At 47.1% G+C, this 19,248-nt stretch overlaps 1 protein-coding gene across 2 annotated transcripts in view; it reads right to left on the bottom strand.

The window, feature by feature from the left end:
• Positions 1-19,248, bottom strand: part of ODF2 (outer dense fiber of sperm tails 2) — a 1,029,707-nt gene that overhangs the window by 1,009,691 nt on the left and 768 nt on the right. The window lies entirely within an intron of this gene.

Genomic DNA, 19,248 nt, shown 5'->3' with positions numbered 1-19,248 from the left:
TGTTATAGCAAACTGTGCAGAAGGCTAGAGTATACTCTATTAGAGAATACTCTTTAACTATATCTGCATACACCCCAAGAGGGTATTCATTCTGTATCCTTTCCCTTGCTACTCTTGCCCACTCTTCGCTCCCTTTCTTTTCCGCTGTGTGTGTTCCTATCTGTCCACTTTATTTGGCACACCACCCAAACCCTTTCTGGGTGTCCTGTGCCGCTCTTAATAGAGTGCCATCCTTGACAATGATGGGAGTAGTCTCTGCTAATAAATAATAAAGAAAACACAGTCCTAGTCAGTCTCTGTAAAATCAAATGGCCTATACTAACAAAACCTAATGCCTGCCCTATCCCTTACACAAAAAGTGTGAAAAGGGGAATGTGTATGCAAAGGACAAATCAGTGCTATAACAAAGTATCAAAGTGGCTGAGTCAGCTCTCCTCCCTACTTTGGACAGCACGGAATAAGACAGCCCCACGTGGACAGGATGACACACTCTGGCTCAGGTTCTCAAAACAAAGGCGGTTCAAAACATGGATCGAGGCCCCCCTGACCTTCCCCGTTAAAGTCATTAATTCCCGCTTTCAAAAGTTCTTTCATAGTTGAACAAAAGTTCACGCACGTCTCCCTCGGTCAGGCTCGGACCATTCAACCAAAAAGTACCAGATTCAAAGTAGATCTCTCACAGTCTGGCTCGTACCTCGTAAATCACAGCACTTGCAGGGGTTCCCTTCCTCAAGCTTAATTCATATTATTTCGGGGTTCCCTTCCCCTAATATATCACACTTCCGGTCAACCTCAGCCGGGCTTCAACCTTTTCCTGATGTCAAAGACTTTCGAATGTACGATTCTTTTACCATGCACCTGCGCAGGTCCACTTTGACTTTCTCTTCAGCTCACACTTTTATGTTATTTGCCCCAGTGTCTCTTGGTCTGGGTAGTTCAGTATCATAAGCACAACATTTCAACATTCACGTTTTCACTTCCCCTTTTGCCAGGGTTAATGTTGACCATTACGCATAGAGTTCATTCACTTTGCCGCTTTATAACAAAACATTTCAGTGAGACTTTCGAGTGGGCTACTTCCTTTCGCCAGATCACTCCACTACTATGTATCACTGGCTTCACAGTTATCAGCCACTTAAATGTTTGCCACTGGTTAGCTTTCTTTCGCATCTCATCAGCATAGGCGCTACCTTCACTTGTGAGATACACTGTTGCGGCTTCAATCTTTCCTTGACACAAACCAGCCTTTCATGTCTTTCACTAACTCACTGGTTGTGCACGTTTTTTTCTTGTCTTTGTGTTTTTGATTCACTGGCCAAGGTTAATACCACAGGCTTGGCCTCGCCTCCCCAACTCTGTCGTTCACCCGGGAGGGTCGCTAGCATCCTTGAAACACAATGCAGGTTTCTTCTTGTCTGCGATTTGGCTTTCTCCACGCCTCCTTCACGGCTTCCCGGCTTCCCGGAGGCAATGACCTCCTGCAGGGAACTCCAGGTTTTCTTTACCCTTTGCTCTAATCCCTTGATCGGTCGCTCTGCTCCAGTGGGTTCGCCACCATCCCGGAGGTTCTGCTCCTTCTCGTGTTCCACCTTGCTCAGAGTGTATCTCTATGTTCCACCTTTTATCCATGTGGGGAGAGCTAATAGGTATTACTTGTATGCGATTAAAGTCAAGTGCCTGACTTTGCCTGACCCGATTAGCGGGTCATGTCCAATGAGATAGGTAAGGGTTAGCCTCTTTATTCTCAGTTGCCCTCTTCCTCAGCCCAGTGTCTGTGCAGAAGGGTGGGGGGGGGTTGGAACATTGGAGAATCCTATAAAATAGGAAGGGTCATGGGAATACCGCGTCTCACAATCGGTTGCCTCACCCCCACTCCCTGAAGACCCCTCAATGCAGTGATCCTCCTGCACTGGTTCACCCTCAGGGTCTGGATTCGAAGGAGATGGCCGTAACCTGGCCAACAGAGAGAGAGAGATCCCCGGGGACTAGTAGGTGAGACACCCTTTGGTTTCTCACAGACCCCAACACAAGGAGACCGAGCATCCAAGGAGAACTTCCTCGTCACAGTGGCAGTGACAGCGACCACCAGGGAAGGGTCTGGGACTCAAACATAAAAGTAATAAGCATCCGAGGAAGGCATCCTCGTCGCAGTGGCAGGGAAAAGTCCACTGAGCCCCCCACCCCAAGAAGAATTTGTAGCTTTGCTAATATCAGGAGGGAGTCCTTCTACTGGTCCAGAAAGTTAAAGAAATTGAATAACGTTTTGATCAAGAGAAGCCAGGGGAAGGGAGTCATTCCCCCTGGCTTTTGTGTGAACCATATTGGAGTGTGTGAAAAAATAACATGAAAAGTAGTCATTCTGGTTCCGAAAGTTGACTGGTACAAAGGTTTGTTGGAAACACAAGTCATTCCCCCTTACCTCCTTTTGTCAAAGAACATTTCTGCAAATATCACCCAAACACCAGGAGAAGGAAATTAGTCTTTCTGTTGTGTTGACTTATTTTTTTAGTTGTAGCGTGAGGGATAGAAGCAGGTTGTGACACAGGACGGTGGAGTAGGACTTCGACAGACATTCCGACAGATCCTTTAGTATTAATTTCAGGCAGGGAACCCCCTCTAAGGAGATGGGGACAGTGAGGGTTTCTTGTCTGAATAAAATGTTTTTGCCAATCAAAATGCCACCCTTGTGTCAGCATCCTTACAACTACAAATTCTGCACAATTTCAATGCCCACGATTAAACCCTATAATGTATGAACAGGGTGGGGGGGCTAAGCAAATGGTGCTAGGGAGCTTTGAGAATCGGTACTGGTTAGGGGGACACAGTGGCAGATGCATGTGCCAGCAGGTCCATAGCTGCTCGCTTCCATTTCATGGCATCTCCACAACCACTAGTCTGGCTTCAGAGCTGCCAGAGGTACAGAAACTGCTCTCCTTAACACACGTGAAGACTTGCTCTGTAATCTCGATTCCAACTCTCCTTCCGTTCTCATCCTTCTTGACCTTTCCTATGGTCAATCATGCCACCCTTATAAATCGGCTACGTGATAGCCTTGGCATCACAGACCTGGCTCTGGACCGGTTGAACTCCCTCCGCTCTGAACAAACTTCCCAGGTTCAACTGGGTCCCTTTCTCTCCACCATCTCACGCTCCACCTGCGCGGTCCTTCAGGGCTCTATCCTCTCGCCTTGGCTTTTCAAGATTTACCTGGCCATTCTAGCCCATTTGATCTCAACCTTCTCTATCTTCCAGTGTTATGCGAATGACACGCAGCTCTCCTTCAAGCTTCTTTCCCCTTCCTCCATCATTCCCGACTGCCTGTCCGCTATTCAGGCATTGGTGCACTGCAAACGATCTCTGCCTTAATGCCAAGAAGGCAGAGATCCTTCTCTCATTGGGACCGCTGCTCCCTCTTTTCCTCCCACACTCTGGCAGCCCTCCATGGGCCCCCTCCCATCGCCCTCCTGCGAGGCAAAAAACCTTGGAGTCATCTTCTCTCCTCACATCACAGACCTTGCCAAGAAGGCCCACTTTCAGATGCACCTCCTGAGAGGTATTCTCCCTTTGCTCATCTTCCCCCAGAAACTCAAATGCCTCTCTAGGCTGGACTACAGCAGAGCCTCTTTCTCAATCTGCCCAATTACTCCCTTTGCCTCTTCAACTAATCCATAACAGGTCTGCAAGACTTCTCCTTGGCCTCAAGCACAGGGACTGCATCTCTCCAGCCCTAAAATCTCTCCACTGGCACCCGGTTGCTACGAGAATCAAGTTCAAGATACTCTGCATCATCCACAGGGCTTTCTGGGGCCCTGGACTCCGCTACATCCAAATCTCCCTCCCTAAATACCTCCCTGCTAGAGCCCTTCGGTCTTCTAGCTCTAACTCTCTGCACACCAAACGCTTTTCCAAGCAGAGAATGGGGGTTGGGGGATAGATCTCTCTCCTTTGCTGGTGTCTACCTCCGGAACAGCCTCCCTGCCCCTCTCAGCCTTGAGCCGGACCTCAGGTTCTGGAAGCTTCTCAAGACCTTCCTTTTCTTTTCCTCCTTCCCTTTCACCATCCCCTGCTAATGTTGCCCTCTACTGGCTGGCTGGTTCCTTCAGATTCTTACAGGGCACCACTTACTTAGCTTGTCGACCTTTCTTCCCCTGCACTCTCTGCATTCCCCTGGCTCTGTCCACCCGGCCCTCGCTTAGACACGGGCGCTTCCGCCCTGACCGGCACTCCGCCCCATCCCCGCCCCCTCCCCCTCCCCCTCTCCCCTGCACTTCTTGCTACTGCACTTGCACGATCCGAATTCCACAAGATCTAGTAGGACCTTTGTCCTCACTGTTCTACCCCACCCCCAGTCGTGTTGCACCTCGAAAACCAAGGTGTATAAGTGTATTATGAATATCCAATAAATAAAAATAAATAAGGAAGTGGGAGCAGCTGGAGCAGGGGGCGGGACGGGCAGGAGGAACCACTGCTCAGCCGGAGGAGCAAGATAAGACTTCCTCCTGGTCCTAGGATTGTAGCCGGGGCTTTCAAAGTCTACGAGGACCACAGAGGAGAGGCATTTCAGCTCAGAAAGTATCAACAAAGTACAAGCAACACAAAACCATGACACATAGGTAGCAAGTGAATGAGTCCTATAAAAAGCCAGCAGTTATCGATGCACAGTAACCAAGAGAGCTAGCCAGAAAGAGGAGCGAACCTGTGCCAACTATGCTGCCTGGCCTACGTGAGAGCTAATGGTCTCCAGAACTGCAGAAAGACTGGAGAGAGCTGAAAGCCCAGAAATCTTACAGCTACCGCCAAGTAGCTGGTCCCATTTCCCTGAAGAAGTGAACGGTGCCTATAACCTTGCAGTGGCGAGCTGGGCCCTGCAGCGGCGAGCTGGGCCCCACAGTGGCGAGATGGGACCCACAGTTCCCGCAGCGTCGAGCTGGGTCCCACAGCCCCAAAACTGAGTTTTGAACCAAGCAGTGTGCCGGACGCTAGATCTCTGACTGTGCTTGGTGATACTTGTTTCCCTCTCCAAGTCTTGTCTAATAAGAAGGATACCCCAATGAATGATAAAGTTAATCCCTCCCCATATATTTTGCATAGATTGATGCAGGACTGAAACCTTCTTGGCACTTTTAAATAAACCCCTAGTCAAATCAATGAAACTTTATTTTGGGCAAAGGCCCATAAAAGCATAGCACAAAGCATAATAAGCTGTTAAAAAACCATACATTACATGATTTAAAAATCACAATATTCATGGGCAACACTATTTGTCAGAAAAGAACGGTTCAACGTCAATATGCTGATAAAAGGGCCATCAATCGGATCAGCTCTTTAGAGTACCTGGGATTCTCCAGGCCTTATTTAGATAACTAAACACATCTTCATGATTAGTCAATTTACATAGTACATGCGTGTCAATTGAGGATGGCCACCTTCTCCCTCAGTTCGGCATAAAAAATGCTTGTCGGCTTCAACCTCAGTGGTGCAGAATTTTTAGACAGTGCAGGACCATCTGTGAGTTAATTGTGCAACAGGTGGGGCTTTAAACCTCTTGTAGCTTGGGAACATTTCAACATTTCATTAAGAGAAGATTCGAGGGCCATATCGAACTTAAAGGGCAAATAGCCTGGAAAGGTAGAATGATATAAGGATTGGCCTCACTGTCTCCTCAGTGACGACCGCCCTAAAGGCAAGTAGGTGCAGTAGGCTGTGGAGATGTCTGTACCATTTGCACAACTTGCAATTAGTGGATTGAACTAGGTCTTTAAACATTTAGTATTCAATCATTCGGTTATTTGATTTGTTTAAGTGGGTTATATGAGGAATCATACGGATCCCTCACTGAAACCCTGCCTAAAGTCTCCTCCCAGGTGATATATGGCATGGCATTTATAACGAGCCTATACACAAGTGTTTCAAAGCGCGACGAGACAAGGGAGGGGAAACAGAGGGGAGACAGACAACGATCTTACTAGGCCAGGTGACATTGACATTGCACAAGTGCAGGGGAGGGCAAGTGCAGTACATAGGATAAACAGAATATAAATCAAAACAAAACAATAAATAAAAAGTGCAGCCAGCTGGTGGAGAGAGGTGGCCAGAGAAAGGCAGACGCTTCCCGATCCTGACCTTGCGGGTGGGTCACCTGGAAGGAGACAGGGCCCCAGGTGGCGAGGAGATCCTGTGGGATGAGAGGCCGCATTTCTCCTCTGAAAGGAAGTGCCTTTCTGGATTGCCAAAACATGTAATGGCATGTTGCCATTATAATGTCCCTGCCCCACATACAAGCTCTATTACACTGGAGACAGAAAGATATTTTAAGGCATCTCAGGAGAAACACCTGTATTACTCCCAAAGGTATAATGTAAAAGTATCTAGAGAAAGAGCCTTGAATCCAAGGTTTTCCTCTGTAACAACCTATTCTAACAGTCCATCTTTTAATGAGATTAAGGGAAGTAAATCTGACCTTGAAATGAACTCAATTATTGAAAGAGCTCACTTTTGCTGAAGGGGACTTCAAGTCCCATAATGCCAAGTGTACTGGGATGAGTTAGAGGGCTAAAAATGCATGCAGTTGCAGTAGTCAGGGAAATAAGCCTAACAGCACACACCTGAAGATACTGGGAGGCATAAAAGGTTCACTCAGGTGCAGGCAGTTGGAAGGAGCTGGAACTGTGACCGGAATGAGAGCTGTAGCAGAAGGAAGATGGCACAAGGCTGGCAAACCAAGCAGAAGTGGGAGAACAAGAGGGACGCCCTAACAGCGAGACAGCAGATTTCTCCTGCTTGTTGTCAGGATTCGCCCATGGAAGTTATGGAATGCCTGGCGATTCTAATGATTCCCTGAGAACTTGACACACCTGTCTAGTCCTCCTCCAACATGGCGGCTTATACTATAAATGTTAGCCACGCCCCCGGCTTGGCGCGTTGTATCTGTTTCTCTACGCTTCAACGTATTGTGTACTTGCCGAGTATCTCTCCGTCTGAGTTTCCCTGCCTTTTTGGGAAAATCTTCCCCCCTCGGTTCCGTACGGATCCGCTCTCCTGTACTTTTTCCCCCTCTTCTGCTGACTCTAGCTCTGCTTCTGTTGTTGTTTTCCTTTCTTCCGGTCTCTCGCGGCTGGTTGCTTACCTTTTACTTCCCTATTCTGTTTCTCCCTCCTTGCCTCTTATTTCTTTCCGCTTGCGGTTGTTTACCTCAATGTCCTTGTCCATTTTGTTTTTTCAGCTCCACTTCGTCCCTTCATTACGGAACTACTTCGCCGACTCTGCGGCACTCTTTTAGGCTTTGACCTGTATCACCAACGGTTCACGGAGGTCAGGTACGGTTTTTCTTTCTTCCTGGTGTTCAGTATTTCATATCCTATATCTTACCTTTCTCCGGTAACACACCTTCCCTCACTTTCTCGGGTGTTAGCAATCCTGTTCTACTTACCTTTCTAGTTCATACCTCCTTGCCCAGTCTAAGGCGCTTCTTCCTTCATTCCGTGCTATTCACCCACTGTGCTAGTGGTACTCTGCTTTCTGGACCCGGATTACTGTTACTCTGTTCTTTTTCCACGTTCCTGGATATACCAGCTGGATCCTATACTAGGGTGTGTCTACTGCTCGGCTGTGAACTGGAGTATTTCATCTGAGGACTTCTCATTGCCACCAATTGCAGTCTTGCCTCTGTACGGAACATTTCTACATAGTCATCTTGAAGACTCAGGGTTTTTTGTGACCAAGGCTTTTTTCCCTGTTCTTTGGGGGTCTAGCTCCTCGGGGTTCCCCTATAGCAGGTCTCACTTCCTGCCAAGGTAGCCTCTGAGGGAGCTAGACCCTATTTGCACGATAAGAAGAAGAAACCAGCCAAGGAAAGATTAACACCTGACATCCGGAAGGCTCAGAAGCAAACCATCACAGAATCCAAGGATAGTTCTTCTGAAGGCTAAGGTGAGGAGGAGGTTGGGGAGACACAAATATTATCTGACACTTGTTCTGAGAGAGTCCTGTTCCCCCAAACTCTGAAGTGCAGAGGAAGGCATGCAGGAGAGCTTTTCCACATGTGAGCCTGATTACTGTGGTTGTCGTGCAGAGAACGTGTTAGAGACCGAGACGAGGAGCAGTTGTCAAGCCTTGGATCTCAGGAGCAAGAGGGGCACCATAAACGTGTGGCCAGACCAGAGACACCTTCACAGAGGAAAGGTGTGGGTCCCTAAGAAGCCAGAAGCACAAGGCTTGGAAGCAGTGCGACCGCAAAGCAAGTGTTAAAGAAGCCTGTGAGTGAAGTGCAACATTCTAATACCTTGCATGAGCACTGCCGGCAACAGTTTCCAGTTGCATATTCACTATTCCATATTCATTTGCGTATGGTTTAAAGCAAGTAGAAGTTGTTCATTGAAGCTGAAATACCGGAACAATGGAAATGTAGCACTCACGAATAACGTGAAAGGCCTTTTTTACTAGCGTGAGAAGCTAAATCTAATTGTTCAACCTTTAAGCCACAGACACACAACTCTATGACCCGTCCCCCAAACAGGTTACTTGACTGCTATCACTGCAACTTCTCCAAAGGGCTTCCACGACTGCTGCAGTCATGAAAGTGAAGCTGACGACCTCCAATACTAACTCTCCTGAAGCGTCTTCTGTGCTCCATCCTTGCCTTATCTAACTTCAATCCTTTCACTACATATAAAACTCTGATTTGCTACACCATTTTTTAAATCGATTTTTAGGTGTATATAGTTTGTACTGCACTTTAACACCTAGCCAATGCTGCCCTCCTCCCTCATTCCTTGGCTAATCCTCTGCCTGCCTTCCTATGGCTCTCTCCACCTCTCCTATATTCTCTAACTGCTACACTATCACCTATCCCCCCAATCTCTCTCCAATTCCGGCAGGGAAAAGCACAAAAAAGAATTATCAAAAAAAAATAATCCTGAGTGCAAACCCTGGACTTCCCATTGCAAACACCTATGTCAGTGCATCCTCTAGAGAGGGTTTCACCGATATCCTTTTCTCGGTTCCCTCTCCTGATCTTTGGACCCCCCAGCTCATCTCCACTCTCTCTTCTTCCACACACTCCTCTATTAACGGTGGCACCAAGTGAGAAATCCTCTTAGCCGCTTTCACATCCTCTTGTTGCTTCGTTAATGTCCATCACACTGGCACCATTCGGGTTCAGTGTCCTCAACCCAACCTCCTTCTCTTTGACCGCATCCTGCCTGCTCTCATCAACTTCCTCCCATCGCCTGCATCTCCCCCTACTACTCTCTCTCCCCCTCCTCAAATTGGTGTACCACGCCCCTGTACCCCACCTCAGAAAACCTTCAAAAGCACCGACCACCTCCACATGGCAGCTCTTAAGGCCCGCTCAGCCAACAAACACTCCTCTGACATCTGTCTCCTTCTTGAAGCCATTGACCTCGACATTCCCGCTCTTACCGAAACTTGGTCCAATGCCAGCTCAGTCACTGCCTTTGAATTCCCCCTCCCTGACGGCTTCAAGATCATCTCCAAGCCTCGACCTCACTGCACTGGCGGGTGTTGGGGGGATTGGCTTAATCTTCCCCGAGTGGGTTCCTGTCTCCATCATACCTGCCCACCCCTACTCCTCTTTTGAAAGCCTGGTCTGTAAGTTGGTCACCTCTCCCACCACCATCCTGACCATTGCAACATCTACCGGCCTCCAAGCTCCACCTCTATTCCTCTCTGAATGGGCCGACTTCTGCTCTTCTTTACTTACCTCCACCTCCTGGGCGATTTCAATATGCAACTGGACTCCCCTGGCTCTGCGATCATCAATCTGGATTCAGAGCATCCGGAGGCACGGAAACTGCTCCTCTGAACACCCATGCAGAATTGCTTGCATCTCTGGGCTCCAACTCTCCAGCTGTCCTCATCCTTCTCAATCTCTCTTCTGCATTTGACACAGTTAACTATTACATCCTCACACAAAGGCTCCATGATACACTTGGTATCTTGGAATGGGCACTGGATTGGCTGTTCTCTTTCCTCACTAACCGCTCCTCCCAAGTCATCCTTGGCCCCTTCTCCTCTCCTACTTCCATCTCCACCTGTGATGTCCCCCAGGGCTCTATACCCCCCACCACTAGCTCTTTAACATCTACCTTGCTCTCCTTGCATGTCTCATCTCCTCCAACTTCCAGTGTTACGCAGACGAGACACAGCTCTTCGTCAGACTCACTGCTAACCCTCTTGCACCCTCCATCATTCCTGACTGCCTATCTGCCATCCAATCCTGGTGCGCCTCCAATGATCTCTGCCTCAATGCCTGTAAAACCGAGATCCTTCCCATTGGGACCCCTGCTCACTCCTTTGTCCCCTCACTCTGGCCCTCCTCCTTGCGCACTCCCCCTTTGCCTGAAGCTAGAAACCTTCGAGTCATCTTTGACTCATCACACTCCTTCCTCCCTCCCACTCAGGACATTGCCAAGAAGTCCACCTATCAGCTCTTCCTTCCCAAAGGAATCTTACCTTTTCTCACCTTCCCTCAGAGGCTCAATGTGACTCACGCCCTGGTTCTCTCTAGACTAGACTACTGTAACAGCCTCCTCCTGAACCTTCCACCTTCCCTCTTCAACTCTGCAACCACTCCAGCTTATCCAGAATAGGGCAGTGAGACTTATCCTTGGCCATAAGCCCAGGGACCGCATCTCTCCTGCACTAAAAAGTCTTCACTGGCTCCCGGTTGCTGCACGGATTAAATTGAAATCCCTCTGCATCATCCACAAGGATGATGCATCTTCAACTTTATCTCACTAAATACTGTCCCTCTAAACCACTTTGTTCCTCTGGCACCAACTCTATGTGTGTAAAGGGTTTTGCTAAACAGAGGGATGGGGGGGGTGCTCACTTTCCTCTGTGGGCTCCCTCCTCTGGAATAACCTCCCCCTGCGCATTGAGCAGGATCTCCTTAAATTCCAGAAGCTCCTTGAGACCTTCCTCTTTTCCTCCTTCTCTCCTCTGCTAATCCCACAGTTGCTGAATCGGTGTACTCGGCCCTTATACATCCTCGGGCCTTGACCTCCCACACTAATTCTTCCCAGCTCATGTCTATCCACAGCACTTAGCATCTGCACACCCTTCGCTCTGTAGGCTCGCACTTACACCTCCCGCCTTCCAGGCCGTGTAGCACTCAACATTCCTAGCACTTCGTCTATGGCTCTCCCTCGAGATCGAACCCCCCCCCCCAACATTTACCACCTCTTCCCGCTTCCTTTATGCACTTGCACGTTCTGAATACTCACAAGGCATAGTAAATAAAAGAGTTTTACTGTTTGAAGGAGTTGTCGCGTTTCACTAATTAAGGAGAGTGAACAGTGAAGACCATTTCCGAACACCTAACCTTCATAAAACAATTGTTACAACCTTTAACTTGTGAAAACTACATCAAGGAGTGGTCGTGTGCACCCAATTGTGATTCCCAAAGGAGAACTGTACTCTATCCTTCACTTTCACATGGAAATATAATTTCATACAAGTCTTGAAACTTTGAAAGCTACATTAAGAAGTGGTTGCATGTGCCTAATTGCGATTCCTAAAGAAGAGAACAGGCATTGCCCAAGCCAAGAGTCTCCCCATATTAACAGTGAAACCAGACTTTCTCAGAGTTAAAAAGCAATCCAACTGTACAGTGACGTTGATAACAGTTCAATTGGCCTAAGATACAATTGTGCAAGCATTACATGAAGCTAAGAGAGTGGCACCAAAGCTTCTGGGTAATTACTTGGGCTGATAACTGGCAGAAAGGTGAAGATAAATTTGGGGAAGGGAAACTGGCTGCTTGTAAAGACTATTTTGAAGTTGCCCCAACCTGTAGTGCCAGAGACTGGAAGACAGAGAGAAGTAAGTCTTAAAGGTAACCCCAGGTTATTACTGTGGCAGACAGACAAGAGAGGCAAAGAGGCTGTACCTTTTGAAGAGAGATATTCAGAGGAAGAGTGGATCGTCTATTTGAAGTTGTTGAAGTACAAATCATTGAAGCTGTGATGGTATACCTTGTTGTCAGTGTATGCAATCTTGTAGTAGTCTAAAAGTGGAGTACTGTGAGGCAAAGATGACTGTTCTCATGGTAAATCAAGTACAAGTGAAGTTCTTGAAGTGGAAGCAGCAGCACTGAGAAGTCATCCTGAAATATACCCTTGTGAATTGTAGAGAATACTAACTGTTAACCAAGAGCTGTGCATCACTGACAGATGTGGAGGCCACAGTTCAAAAGAAATGTAACAAGTCTTCTTGAAGAGTTGACCAAGCATCGTGGCTGGGATTGCCATTGGTGCTATTTAGTGGATATGGAAATTTCACCAAGGAGAAGAAATTTGCTAACATTGGAACGTTGGCTGACAAACATTTATTTTGAAAGTGATTTGAGACATATCTTTCTTTGGTTGAACATGAGGAGAAGTGACCTTGAATCCTGGGAAAGGGAATCACCCGGGACATTAGAAGGTTATCCAGAGACTATGAAAGTTGTTCATGTCATGTTGTATTACCATATATTTTCTTTGTGCATTTGTTGCTTAGTGTGCGTGCCAGTTATCTTGTGTTAGAGTGTTTCCCCTTAGTGTTGGTTAGACAGAAATACTCAGCAGAATAGGGATAGCGAGGCATTTTGATCCCATTTCTATTAAGAATAAAATGGCATATATTGATAAATCATCAAATGGTTGGCCGCCTCGCATTACTGAACCCTCGCAGTTTGCTACGGGCAGCAAATCTGGGTGTTCATAGAGGTGCTAGATGGGAGGGTGAATGTTTTACACCATCGTAAGGGGAAGAAGCATCATCATATCCTCATAGTTTGCCGTCATATAAGGCTGCCAACAGGCTTGGGCCGTATGTACATCCAACACAGTTAAGGAGTCAGGAACCAGTTTGAACGTTTATTGTGTGTATGGCTCCGAGCGTCTTGAGATCAGCTCCCACATAGATAAATGAGAGGTCCACTTTGCATGGTCCTGGAACCTCACCCCCAAATAACCATAAATACGCACCTGCTGGAGCTGCTCTCCTTAAATGTAGATGTTTGTTTTAATATTGCGTGTGGAATTACACACTATTACAACTGTTTTTGAACAGTTAATTAAGAGTCCTATTTTGTGTAAAGAAGTCTGATAGGGCTGTTATCTGTTTAAAAAATTCCTATTTTGGTCTTGGATATTAAAACTGTCGTCTGCATACATAAGTATGCTAACTTTACGATTAGCAATACTGGGGTGTTAGTATTTAAGTTTGAAATTCTTAAAATCAGATTGTTGATATAAATTAGAAAAAAGGAGGGGGGCAAGGACACAGACTTGATGCATTCCATTTGCCACAGGGAATGGGCCCATTCTTTTGCCACCTTGCTCACATATAACAATAGCTGTCTTTCCTGCTTAAAACCTTCTGATTGGGGCTAAAATGTAAAGGTGGGTTTTAAGATCATTTAAAACATCCCATATAAATGGAACGATCAACTGATCAATGTCAGAGCTGTTTCAATCTAAGCTGGTCATTGAATCAAAGAAAAGGGCCTGACAGCTTCAGACAGCCAGGATCAGGGTCACTTTCACCCCGTGGTACCACCGCAAGGGACTTCCCGGATCTCCATTTGGCTACTTCCATAACAATGTAGTCAATGTTACTTGTCTACGGTCCTCATCTAAATGTCGGCCTTGATGGGTGGTCCCCAAGTAGGCTTCCAATACAGGCGTGGATGCCCAATAAAAAATTTAAAAAGGAGCAGGCTATCTCCTTTGCTTGGGGTAACCGTGCTTGGGAGGGGGACAGTCCAATTTGGGAACACCCCATAGAGCATAGTTGTTGAGCAGACTGGCGAGGCTTGGAAGAGGCTCCATTTGTGTATCGAGATCACGTAAGAGTGTCATAGCATCATTTCGGGAAATGGGATCCTCAAGCACTTCCCCAGACCGAAGTTACATTGCCAGAACTACCTGCACACAGGTGCAGGTTAGAGATTAGTAAAGACACTTTAGGGAAAAGTAGCTTTAGTTTTAAGCGATCCCAGGAAGCGGTCTCCATCCTTTCTATGTTAGTGTTTCATATTGACAGGCCACCACTTGGTCTAACTCTGTGCCCCAAGATAACTGGAAACAAATCACTTGGAATTGTCCCAGGAAAGTGTGCCAGTCTGGATCATGGGTGTTGGTCTTTAGCCCTGCTATATTCCAAGATATAACTGAAACAACATGACAGACCTCATTACATGGAAAACATGTTAGTACAAGGTAACTGAATCTAGTTAACAAAAGCAGGTTAGAACCACATGAACTATACAAGGCGACCAATGCTCCAGAATTTTAAGTGGGAGTATTTGACCCCTTATTTTTTAACATTGGAGTAAAATGATTTTATAGGGAGAAAACAGAAAGTGCCATTCCCAATAGGAGTATTCAATAAGCGAGTAGACATGTTTTGACTGTAAACCAGAAATGTTTTTTATAACAAATATTTTTGCACCGTTATCCATGCACTTTAAAATATACATTTTTATCTTTTCAGATGTGCACTACTGGTCCAAACATATCCATGGAGCTGTGTGAACTATTTGCCTGTTTCCCATTTATGTTGGGAGTATTTGTACTCCCCATTTTTATTTTTGGGGAGTAGAAATGGCTGATACACCCCATCTGTGGGGCTGGGCCAGACTGTGGAAAACAGGACTAGAACTAAGGAGAAATGGCACAAACCGAAGAAAGGGAAGCAGAGACCGACTAAGCGGGGTAAAGCTTGAGAGTAAATAGACCAGGAAGCAAGGGCAGGGCAGAGCAGGGCACAGAGAAGAAGAATGGAAACTGCGCAAGTAACAGAGGCGGCTGCAGGAAATCAGGACAAGAGACAGGGGTTTATTGCTGCAGGGCCACGGCACAAAGGGAACAAGAAACACTAGCAGCAGCCAGAGGGTGCGGGACTGAACCACCTCCTGAGTGACATCAACTAGAGACCAGGCAACAAACTCCAGTTTCGAATCGGAGAGGCGGTCTCACCACTGTATTTACTCTAGATGCACATGGACAGTGTGGAGAAAACTCTGAACACCAGAGACTGACTTTTCTGAGACACCAAGACATCCATAGTGGCACCCATTGAGAAGAACCAGAGATGTTATTGCTTTGGTTTTGCTGGCTCAACCTGCCACTATCCACCACATGTGTTTTGTTGTGTTTAGTCGTTTGGAGAGACCAGAACTTAGGCTTAACAAGAACTGAAGAATCTTTACTTTAAACACTTTTGAACCTCACTGCGTGACTAACTTGAATGTACATCGAGAAGTAAAAACATCCTGCTGACCAACTACCGATGGATTCTTTTGAGCACATTGCAAGCCTTAGGGGAGCTGCTTTGCCCTGTATGGTAATAAAGAAGTATTAAGACCATTGATTCAGCTCTGACCTGTGTTTGATGCCACTCTGTTTTGTGACACCTCCTTCACACAGGGATGGATAAGAACTAGAGTTGCCCCCTCATCTGCACTCCCGATCCATCCCAACTCCTCTGCCACACATGCACCTGGAGGCCCCTGGAGACGCCCCCTTTGTACAGCGATTCTTTGCTTCCCAGGTAGGATTGTGCTTTGTGAATCACATACATTCAGACTGGAGCCCCTTAGCTCATCCTTGTAGGTTAACTTAACACAGCATCCCACCTGGAGCTACCAATACTAATATACAATATTTTAACTAAACCGCTCGTTGACATCCTGGATGCGATCGGCATAGCTTACACCAACTATGCCAATGACACTCAGGTCCTCCTCCCTCTCTCTGGCACCTACGAAACTGGCGCTACAGTACTAGACACCTCTAACGCCACCATCCAGGCCTGGATGGGGGCCAACTGGCTTTGCCTAAACTGGGACAAAACCGAAATCCTCTTAGTCGGCCCCAAGGAAACAATCAATCTCAACAGTCAATACACCTCCTTCACTATTGACAAGACAGATTCCTGTCTCACCCTCCGTTAAGACACTAGGCGTTTACCTTGATGCTACACTCTCCATGTCATGCCAAGTAAACGCGATCGCCTCATCAGCTGCATATTCAACTAAGCTGATCAATGCGGTCAAACCCTTCTTATCTACCCAGAACTGTCTCTCCATTGCCTGTGCGACTATAGGTACAAAACTAGACTATTGAAACGTCCTCTTAGCTGGCGCTTGAGCAAAAAACGTACAGACTTCAAATAATTCAAAACAACGCTCCCCGTGCGGCCCTCAACATACCCCAGAGGGAACACATCTCAGTTGCTAGACGCTCCACACACTGGCTCCCTGTCAAAGAACGTATCCTATTCAAGACCCTTGCCATCACTCATAAGTGCCTCACTCACTTGTCCCCATCATATCTTTCAGCGAAACTAGTCCGGGTGGGCCTGAAGGAGCCAGCTCTATCACACTACTTGAACCAACTAAACATCCCCATTGTCAAATACACCAAAGCAGGCGGCGCCAGCTTCCCCTTCATCGCCGCAAGACAATGGAACGCCCTCCAGCCCACCCCCAGAACAAACCCTCTCATACTGCCTTCCGCAAAGCCCTTAAAACAAGGCTGTTCATCTAAACCACACACGCACTCCTAGCATCACTCCAGCAGTAACCTGAGTGTGAGATACACTATTGGATGTAGCCGGTTAGCCTGTAACCGGTTTGAACCACTTACACCGCTATATGTTTTTCTCTCCTCTGTAACCAATAACTTATGTACTTATCAGTACCAGGTTCTCCTGTAACCTCACGAACCTCAGGCATGCTAGCCATCATTCCTTTGCAACTAAGTAAGCCTCCTTGTAACAGCAATGCGCTTTATACATGTAAAAAATTAAATAAATGTGACATTACAACCATGCTGGGTAATTACTATTCCCACATATAAACATTGAACCAGGTCTAATGCTTTCTTTATAAAATATGCAGTATGATTTACAATTGACAGTTCGCGCTTTTGGAACTCATTATAGTACATTAACGTTCGGTGCTTAACATAAGCACAACACTGAAAAGATGCCCACGTAGTCACAAAAGCTGGATCAGAACATCTTCCCGTCATGTTTACGGTGCTCTAATGTACTTGTGCATAATGTGCCCACTTTGCTTTTGAATCTCATGCTGACGATAGATCTGCTACACAGAGCATATACCACTGGTTCCTCCTTCTCCAGAAGGACCCTCCTCCTCACTGGGGGTGTCATAATGATTTTGCACGTTATCCGTGTTCCCATCTAATGCCAAATCTGCTCTACTGTTCTATGGGTACATCTCCTCCAGTGCCCCTGTCCTTGTGCTGGATTTCTGTTACACTTGCAGTGCTATACTCCCAGTCCTCCTACAATGGACTGTGTTCCTGTAGTGATACACGAAATTGCAACCTTGCCAATCAGGGCTTTAGATGACAACATTAGCCGCTGAAAGCCAATAGTGTATTCAAAGTATGTGCTAAAAATGCTGACAGTAGTCTGTTGTAGCACTTCCATTATGCAGTAGTGAGCTACAAGGAATATGCAGGCCTAGTATGAAATAGGTCACATTATGCATTGTTGATAGACAGGCAGGGAGAGGGCCCCTAGCTCTGTAGCTAATAGGTATTTTTGGAGTGTTTGGAACATCATGGCACCTATATAGCGCTTAGATAGCCAGTCTTAAGCGCTATAAACACTAAGCTATGAGTGCATGCCTTTTAGAGCTTGCAGATGGGGTTAATACATCCCTGCTTCCCTTAGAATATTCAGCCTCACTAACGGTAGCCCTGGCTCCAAGCTAATCTTCCTTTTCTCTGGGAAGGTACTGATAAGACATTCCTCAGACTTCGCAGATGGGAACCAGGGAGGGGTAGGAGCGAGCAGGGAGCCTCTCAGAGAGAGTTGGGTTTTTTCCATGAGCCAGTTGCACAGGGAAAGTTCTGGAACTGTGCGTCATGGTGACTGACAGCACGAGATTATAAAATATCCATGCACACATGACTCGGTGGGAGATCGTCCTGTGGACTTGATTCATGCACGGTCAAGTGCCCGGAATTGGCTCTGACGGTGTCCTCCAGCATTGTTTTTCTGAGCGGGGCTTGTTTTTACAGCTAGCTTATGAAAAGCCAAGGTCTCCCAGTGCTGATTAAAGGGACGTAAGACTGTGTTTCTCTATGTTTCTCTATATTTCTCTATGTTTATCTAAGTTCCATGTTTCACTATATTTTGCATTGCTCTATGTTTTATGCTTTGTAATATTCTTTAACTTGAATCCCAAATGTATATGAAATTCACTGCTTAGAATAAATATGCTAAAACTTTGAGGGTGTCATTTGTCACTAGCATGAGATCACTGCTCAGCACAATAGAACCTGTATTTTGGGCTGAATTGGGTATTTTTGATCTCAAAGGGCTGGCCCCGAGGAAGATTTTGCCCATATCAAGACAGTTCCTTTATACTCCTCCAATGCCCCCGCTCGGAGTGGCATGCCCAGCTCATCCTCTTCCCCCTCTTCCAGTGGCATGTCCTTTCCAGAAGTGCCTACACCCACCTTTGACTGCGAGGCCCCGTCCTATTCGTTCAGATGCCCCCCCTCTTCCAGTGGGATACTCCCTCTGGCCCCAGTGGTATGTCCCACACTCTCCTAGTGGGGCAATTCCCCCTACAATCCTCCTCCCCCCAGTGGTATGCCTACCCACCCTTACCCACCTTTGACTGCTATGCCCCTTCCTATTCGTTCAGATGCCCCCCTCTTCCAGTGGGATACTCCCTCTGGCCCCAGTGGTATGTCCCACACTCTCCTAGTGGGGCATTTCCCCCTACCACCCTCCTCTGCCCCAGTGGTATACACCACTCTCCAGTGGTATAACTACCTACCCTTACCCATCTTTGACTGCTATGCCCCTTCCTATTCGTCCAGATGCCTCCCCTTCCAGTGGGATACTCCCTCTGCCCCCAGTGGTATGACCCACACTCTCCTAGTGGGGCAATTCCCCCTACCACCCTCCTCTGCCCCAGTGGTATTCACCACTCTCCAGTGGTATAACTACCTACCCTTACCCATCTTTGACTCCTATGCCCCGTCCTATTCGTCCAGATGCCCCCCCCTTCCAGTGGGATACTCCCTCTGCCCCCAGTGGTATGTCCCACACTCTCCTAGTGGGGCAATTCCTCCTACCACCCTCCTCTGCCCCAGTGGTATACACCACTCTCCAGTGGTATAACTACCTACCCTTACCCATCTTTGACTGCTATGACCCTTCCTATTCGTCCAGATGCCCCCCCTTCCAGTG

The sequence above is a fragment of the Ambystoma mexicanum genome, chromosome 8, assembly GCF_040938575.1.
Source record: "Ambystoma mexicanum isolate Mex_15411 chromosome 8, UKY_AmexF1_1, whole genome shotgun sequence".
Taxonomy (NCBI): domain Eukaryota; kingdom Metazoa; phylum Chordata; class Amphibia; order Caudata; family Ambystomatidae; genus Ambystoma; species Ambystoma mexicanum.
Note: the sequence above shows the minus strand (reverse complement) of the source record. Positions and strands in the feature narration are given on the sequence as shown.